Source organism: Anabrus simplex, chromosome 11, assembly GCF_040414725.1.
Source record: "Anabrus simplex isolate iqAnaSimp1 chromosome 11, ASM4041472v1, whole genome shotgun sequence".
Lineage (NCBI taxonomy): Eukaryota > Metazoa > Arthropoda > Insecta > Orthoptera > Tettigoniidae > Anabrus > Anabrus simplex.
The window spans coordinates 55,541,734-55,550,221 of record NC_090275.1 but is presented as its reverse complement, the minus strand read 5'-3'; positions in this window follow the sequence as shown (position 1 = coordinate 55,550,221).

The following is an 8,488-nucleotide window of genomic DNA, read 5'->3' as shown; positions in this document are numbered from 1 at the left end:
ATATGAGAGAAAGCGCCGCATTTAAAACAGCCTTGAGATGGCCCTGCTCCATTCCTTGTCCCGCTAGATTTAATTAATGGACATTTGTTCCGAAGATGGTCTGCTGAGCCACAAACATAACATTTGCGAGTGGTGAGGGTTCGGCGAGGCGGAGGCCGAAAGTTACTTGAAGACGGAGGCGGATCCCTCGCAACACGTAATGTGTCTGCATACCTAACCCCTTCGGCTGACACAGTCATAGCCTCTAGCTCGGCGAAAGTTTGCGGACGCGACGCAAAACACAAGTAGGACCTGTGCGACGGTGAAATTCCTTCCACAATGGCTTGAACGATTTGATCTTCAGGAAAATGATTGGCAAATACCCTAGTATAGAATTTGATGTCTTGTATGAAATCGGTAAGATTTTCATCTACGCGCTGTACTCTGTAATAGTACTTTTGAATTAGCGATGACCTTGCCCGAGCCGGAATAAAATTTGCTAACAGGTGTGCATGGAACTCTTCAATAGTTGATTGTTCGGCAATTGCCCTAACTACCTTGTCTGAGAGGACACCAATGGAATAAGGGTAAATAATTTGAAGGATTTGACTCGGAGAAAGAGAAAACCAAGAGCACGATCCTGAAACTCAACAAAAAATCTTAGATAGGCAATAACATCGCTGGTGGAATTGACGGAGAACTTCGAAATACCTCTAAGCAACATTGCTAAAGGATGGGGCAAACTGCTGAAACCGGGAGACATAGTAGGAAGGGGCCTAAGTGGCGGAGAAGCAGATTCAGAAGGTGCATTATTCAACACAAAGGGTGGAATGAATGTGCGACGAACGGACTCAGTTTCTAATGGAAGAGAATTTTGTCGGGCTTCTGCAGATTTTGTACTTTCTTCCCCCGTGGGAGAATGCTCCTCGCTGACAACGTTTACCAGAGTGGGTTTTTCGGTTTTGGGAGGACTGCCCCAGTTAACAAAAGGCTGACCTTACTGGACAATTCCGAAGGTTTTCGAGAACTGCACTAGCTTCCTTCCTTTGAGAGTCAGTTTACTTAAGAGACAGTAGATCAGTGACCCTATTGTAAAAATGAAACAATCTAGCTTTCACACGTTTAAGTTGATTTGGAGAAGGATCATTTTCTTCAGAAAAACTAACTACAGATGCTAGCTCAGTAGTATTATCATTGATCGTGGAGAGAGCGTTGTCAATCTCTTTCTCTCCCAAAGTGGGGATGGAAATCGGCAAATCAAGGGACTCTTTAAGCTTCGAGGTATCGGCCGCAACCGTGCCTCCAGATTAAACATTTCTAATTGTTAATTCATAAATCAATTCCTCCTTGCGCAAATAGCCGGGATGGAGGACATCGCGAGGGCCGGACATGATAGAAAAGATTTGACAAATTTAGAAAAAATCGAAAAAATTCAAGCGACTGAGAAAATTGTTAGATTTCAAAACAAAGCAAATTTTAGCCGTCAAAAGGGGCTAAATTGAGACCCATTCAACTACGCTCTGCTACCACCTGTTACGGAGTTATCCGTGGAAGGCCGAGGTGAAAGAAGGTGCGGGCTGGAATAGGTCTCAACTACAAAATTAAAGTTAATTTAAAACTTTAACAAAGGTTATATTTTCTTTTCGAAATCAACAAATAACAGAGTATAACAGGTACCAAGTAGCAGATCAACAAATTAAGAAATTTCATTACAAGATTTGGGCTTCGAGCCCCAAGTATAATTTCTGAGCCGAAAGCTCACGACCACAATTGCTAAAGGGTAGAAAACCCCTAGATGCATAGAGCACTCGCTCCCAACTTTTCACTCAAGCCTCCCAAAGGCACCTTTCACACACAAGAAAGAGCTGACCCGCTCTCAAAATTTTCAAACCTATTTAAGAGGCCATAAACTAACTTTCCACTAACTGCCCTCAAGGCACACATATAATAGTACAGGGGTACCTCGTACCCAATCTACAGGGCATTCTCGAGAAGAAAACAAAACATCAGGTTAAGTTACTGGCCCAAAGTACAGAAAGGACTGGAGGCGTGAACTTGCACTCCTAAATACACTTTTAAAACCTAAGTGACTCTAGGCCGGTACATAGGGGCTAATCCCAAGCTAGGGAGGTGACCCGTATGAGAACTTTAATACATTAAGGAGGAGAAGAAACGGTTATGAAAACGTAGTTACCTCAATTTCCAAATGAAGGGGAGTTCGAGAGGGTAAAGCACTCTCTATCGCCGCTTTACAGTTAAAGAGATTTGTAGTTTTTACATAGACTGAAAAGGAATTTACATTTTCAAAAGATGGGTTACATATTAAAGGTTTCGAACCTTCCCCGAGAGTTAGACTGCTGGGCTAGCAAGAAATAAAGATGTTAAAAGGCCATTACCTTGTAGAAGAACTGCTGCTTGAAGAAGGAGGCGCTTCCCGCCCCCTGCTACATATCCACACACTAAGTTAGATGTTACTGAAGTGGCCCCGAGACAAGAAAGTCAGCAGTTTTTATACCCTCGTGGAAAATTCGAGACCTTTCAGGAATGAGTAGACACACCCCCTCAGTTTTACTGGGTCGCTAAAAGTTATACATCAACATCGAAGAAGAAGAAAGACACTATCGGTCAGAAATTAATTAAAGAAATTCGGGATTGGCTGAGTTCAAAACTGGCGGACAGAAAGATTAATATTGCCAACCCAAAAAATAAAAGAACAAAATTTAGTAAAGACAAAACTTAAGAGTACAAACTGTCTTCAAGAGAGTTCATTCCATTGCGCCAGAGTGTATTACCATAGTTTTTTTGGTAGAGACATCTGTTAGAGAATGTTCACACTTCTTGATCAATGAAAAACAAAAGCAAATCAAAAACACTCAGTGAAGTCTTCTGATAACTAGTCGAGTTAATTCAGTGGTTAAAGTTTTGGGTTTCTCCAGTAGAGAAGTTTCAATTGGCGCAAGATTTGAACTTGCGTCGTGGAGATGTGTACCGCCCGGTACAATTATTATTATTATTATTATTATTATTATTATTATTATTATTATTATTATTATTATTATTATTATTATTAATATTGAGTTTAATTGTTTCTTTCTGTATAAACATTCAACTTTCGTTGTAGAACAAAGCAAAATAATTATTTAGCTTCATTATTTCTAGCAGTTTTGACATGCAACATTTGTAGTTTCAATCTTGCCGTCTGATGTTTAAGGTCGGACCACTAGGTACGCCACTGACAACATGTCTCTCAGTTTAGTACGGGTATAGTCCATAGTGTATTTGGGGCTACTTCGAGAATCTTCCAAGGGCATATTTAAACAGCGCAACTATGTGAGTGGGTGTCATTGTTCGGCCATTTCGTCCACGAGCGAGTTACGAGACGATTGTGAGCGCATTACAAGTGATTCAGTCTTGAGTCAGTGCGTTCGCGAATGAGTTACAAGATGGTCGCAAGTCCATGGTATGTGCTTTACTCTTGAGTGAGTCAGTATACATATATGTCATGATTTGGATGAGGGTCCGTGGCAAGTGATTCAATCTTGAGTGAGTAAGTTTGGCATAAATCGCGAGTGATTTATAAGATGTTCCCGAGTCCGTGACAAATAAATCAGTCTTGAGGGAGTCAGAGTTGTGTTAATCGCGAGTAAGTTACGATACGGTCGCGGGTGCTATGCGTCAGCGAGTATTGTAGTGATTCAAAGACGGTCTTGAATATTCGGCGAGCGGTGAGCTTGGAAGTGAACTGTTCTACAACGTGGCAGCTGTGCGAGAGGCCTATGAACTGTGCCAAGTGGAATACTCAAACTCGAGTGACCCTTGTATATAACTGTAAATAGTAGTTCAATAAATTTTCTCTTCCTTTGTCCAGGGCCGTTGACAGGGTGTGGTGGCGTTTCAGTTTGTCAAATGTCTTATTCTTTCAGAATAGTCGTCTCGTGTCCCTGCCGCTTAGGTGGTCACATGGTAAGACTTTTGATTGTAAGGGCTTTTGATCGTTTATCCATCTCATCGTTATTCTGCCTCTGGGTCTCTTGCCGTCCATCTTCCGCTCAACCATCATTTTTTTCCTTTGTGCCTGTTCTTCTTGCGATGTGTCCAATGTATCGGAGGTACGTGTTCTGAACCCGCTTCTGGAGTCTTGTTTTAATACCCAACTCTTCCTGATAGATGGATTAGTACGATTTACGGTCCAACAGACCTTCATAATGCGCCGATACACCAATCTCTCAAAACCATCGAACTTGTCCCTATCGGTCTTTTTTCAGGGTCAAGATCCCGGTGGCGTATATCGCTGTTTGGAAGACGAGGTCAATGATCAGATTGAAGTGGGTGTTCTTTGTCATGGTCTTCATTTTCCAAACCCTACTTTTCTTAGAGGTTGCTGATCTCACCATAGCTATTCTTGTCCGTATTTCGCTGGAGCTTCCCCCTAAATTAAAGAAAATGATCCCGTGAATATAAATTTCTCTATAACGTGCAAACAACCAACTCACGTAGAAATGGCTGGTTACCTGCTACTCTGTCAATGATCATCACCTCAGTTTTTCTCTGTTGATTTCCAGGCCATATTACCCTCCTCGTCGGATCTAAAACTCCCGTAATATTCTCCAGTTACTGTGCACTGTTTTCTAACATGAGAGTATCGTCGGCGTATCTTAAGTTGCTGATCTTCTTTCCACATCTGATCTCGCTCCCTTCCTATCCTCCAAGAATTCCCGCATAAAAATCTCTGTGTATATATTGAACAGATTCGGGGAGAGGATGCATCCCTCTCTAATGTACGCATTTGCTGTGAAGTTGTCGGGGATGGTTTGGTTTACCCTGACGATCGCCGTGTTGTTTCCATTCAGGATTTGCTCCCGGTGTTCTTGCCTGGAATGAATCCACATTGTTCTTCTGCATTTTTTTTGGAAGAAAGTAGTTCTTCCACCATTATGGATGATATGCAGTAGGATATTAGTGGCATATGGTGTAACAAGCCACAGGCCTGTATTTGCAACAGATTTCGGGGGAGCCTTTCCTATAGATGGGAACGAAAATGGAATGGCACCAGTAATCCGGCCAGAATTTTTTTGTACAATTCCGGCACCGAGCACGCAACGGTTGGCCCAATTGTGTTCACCAACTCCTTCATGATTTCATCTATTCTTCGTAACTACCCACTCCTTAGTCGGGTGATGGCTTTCTCAACTTATAACACCAGAACGAAGAATTCCGACTCTTATTGAGACTGGCCTTTTACTTCCTTGAATAACTTGGAACATTACATTCACCATACTTCTAGAGTGTCTACATCTCTAATCTTATGACCTTGGTTTGGGAGTTACATTTCCTCGTGCGCCGTTTAAGTGTTTTGGCAATTCGAACAACTCGTGTTTTTCAGCGTGCCGTTCAAATTCGGTGCAGATATCATTTAAGAAAGCAATAAATTTAATGGTTAATAGTCACATTGCACTCAAACTCCACACAACTTCTCACGTGTAGAGGTAATATTTGGGCCGCCAGTGTAAGCGAAACTTTTTCCTCCTTTCACAACACACTCTTGTCGTGTTCTTCGAGCGATCGTTCCTTCCTATTTTTTCTCATTTTGGTTATTCTCACAATGTTGCATTGGATGATGATGATCACGTGGTTTTCTCCTTAATACAATCACGACAACAACAAACCATCGCCAGTTAACACGATAGGAAATATGCCCATATTAGCGATGCTTTGGCGTTGATATGGACTAAGCAACAAAAGTCTAAATTTGTTAATACCCTATCTCTGTTATCATAGATGTACTGTAAATAGGAATACGGCATAAATGATCTGAAATTATGTTGTCTATAACTTTATTTAGTACTAGCTGATGTACCCGTGCTTCGCTACGGGATACTCAGGAAGACTTTCTTTATATTTTTCCTATCTATAGTCAACATAGGTCCTTACAAAAACGTCAGTAGCAATGTAGCGATTAAAAGCAATGTCATCATATAAAATAATCGATCAAAATAAAACCGCACATTTTCTCACTTTTAATGAACACTACTACGGCGCCGATCTAACAGTCCAAAGTTCCAGAGCTGGAATGACCAGGCCATAGACAACTGTGCAACTCCTCTGCCGTTATTACGTTAAATATGCACACTGGCCATTCCAATCAGTGCCTCAGAGTAGGGATTGAATAGCCCGAATGGTATGATGAACCAGTGAGTTACGACCAGTAGTATCAGAAAATTTATGAACCAGAATAATTGCATGCTAAAGAAGAAGTTTATCTAACTTCCCATCTACTTCCCGCCAATATTAAGGCTGGCTGTTACACTCGGGACGACCGGGCGAATTGGCCGTGTGTTTAGGGGAGGGGGGCACTGCCGTGAGCTTGCATACAGGAGATAGTGGATTCGAATCCCGCTATCTGCAGCCCTGAAAATGATATTCTGTGGTTTCCCATTTTCACACTAGACAAATGCCGGGGCTGTACCTTACTTAAGGCAAAGGCCACTTCCTTCACTCTCCTTGTCCATTACTATCCCATCGTCGCCTTTGAGACGTAAAGCAGGTTATACAGTTTTTCGTTTGTAGTTTGTTATTTACTATGCGTCTGTGCCTAAGTAATGTAAGATTATCAGCAGTCAGTTCCCTTCCACAGTATTTTCTGCCAAGTTTATTGTCTTCCTTACAACAACAACAACAACCGTAATCTCTTTAAATGTACTTTGCTATCTTGCTGTATTTACGTAATCGCAAATATTTAGAAATGTACAGACATTTATGTTTTATCCTAATTTTTTTCAAAGATTATAAAATTTGTTTGATCCAAGTTTCTTAAATCATATTTCCTCCACAGTGAAATACAGCCTAAGGCTTGGGGGCAGATGTCCTCCCTTAGCAATTAAAACGATTATCAACAATATGAGTGTCTGTGTTTCATACTTTATTAACGGAGCTCGATAGCTGCAGTCGCTTAATTGCGGCCAGTATCCAGTATTCCGCAGGCAAAGCGCAGATTATTGTAAAATACACTTGTATCTAAATCACTCGACATTTTGAAGCACATAGACACTGACGGATTATCACAATATCAATTATATTCTATCTAAATTAACATTTTTCGAATAGTTTGGAAGTAGAGAAATGTCTTCCCTTACCTCAGACTTATTCTCAAAATGATGTATGCACGCCACAGTTTTATTATGAACTTCGGAGTCGTAGGAACCGATTCTCGCGATTCCAGGCGTTATTCGCGCACATCAATAACCTGTGTGTTTGAACAAACCGTTGCCTACGAGATGCATACGTCCGGGAAATACAGCAAACTAGACTTGGCCTCGAGATTCTTTCGACAAGCGCCGCTAGAGTTCTCTCTAGAGTTCTCTTTACTGAGCTGTCTCGCCCCTTCATTGCAACACGTTCCAGTACGAAATCCTATAAAAATGCATTTAAAACTAGCAATTTCAGAAGACACCAAACAGACGTGAGATAAAAAAATAGGCCAACAGCAGTTGTATGGCTTACTTTCTAAAAGTATTTCCTACACTTTGCTTAAACGAAATAAGCAACTTACGAGAGAAGCAGAGAAGTCTATTAGCGAGTTTGTCACTTCTTTCCGTTTTCTCTAATTCTGCCTCAGTGTATCCGTATACTGATCGAGATTGCGGTCATAAATAATTTTGGGTTTAATCACCATCTTTTAAATTATCAGCTATCCTCCCTCTTCATCCATACATCTGATGTTGCGACATTCGTATTGAAGCCGCTATTTGGAGAGCAATGTTACGCCCGGTTAGCCATTAGAAAATTCTATATAATTTTTCAGCATCTTCTGATGTGGTACAGTGCAAGGATTTCAAATCTGTAGCCGGTAGATGCTTTCCTATGCCAGAGGACGCAAACTTTTAGCGTCGTTTCACCGTATTTCACTTTTTATTCCTGTAAGATCCAGTTTGTTCTAACAGGAATAAAGCTCCCAAAAGATCGTTTGTACAATTATTTTCAATTTCGTTTACTTTTATTCAAGTTCACATACATTAAATAATTGTTCCGATTTCATTACCGTATCCTACTTCTCAATATAAATACAGTTCTTCGTAATCTGGCATTTGAAATCTCATCAATATATATCTATATTTAACATAGATACTCGTAGCCTTTCCTTGACAATGAAACGAGACTTGTAGGTAACTTACTTCTGTTTTGTTTGTGGGTGACGTAAATCAGTTATATGATGAAGATATTGTGTGTTCATCGTTATCTGAATCCGAAATGTTACTAAATTTTGACGGAAATACATCATTTTTTGGAGCTGGAGCCTTCTTGCGTTTGACACTTTTCTGTTGTGAACAGGATATACACTAAAAACATAAGGAACTTCGTTGGGGAGAATTCGCTTGATTGATATGCTTACACTGAAATATGATGTATTAAAATGTAAGATACATACTCGTGCCACGAAATCTTGGATATGTGATCGAAGCTCGAAATAGCCATTCTCTCTTAAACCGCACTCCGAAGGAAAATTATGCAA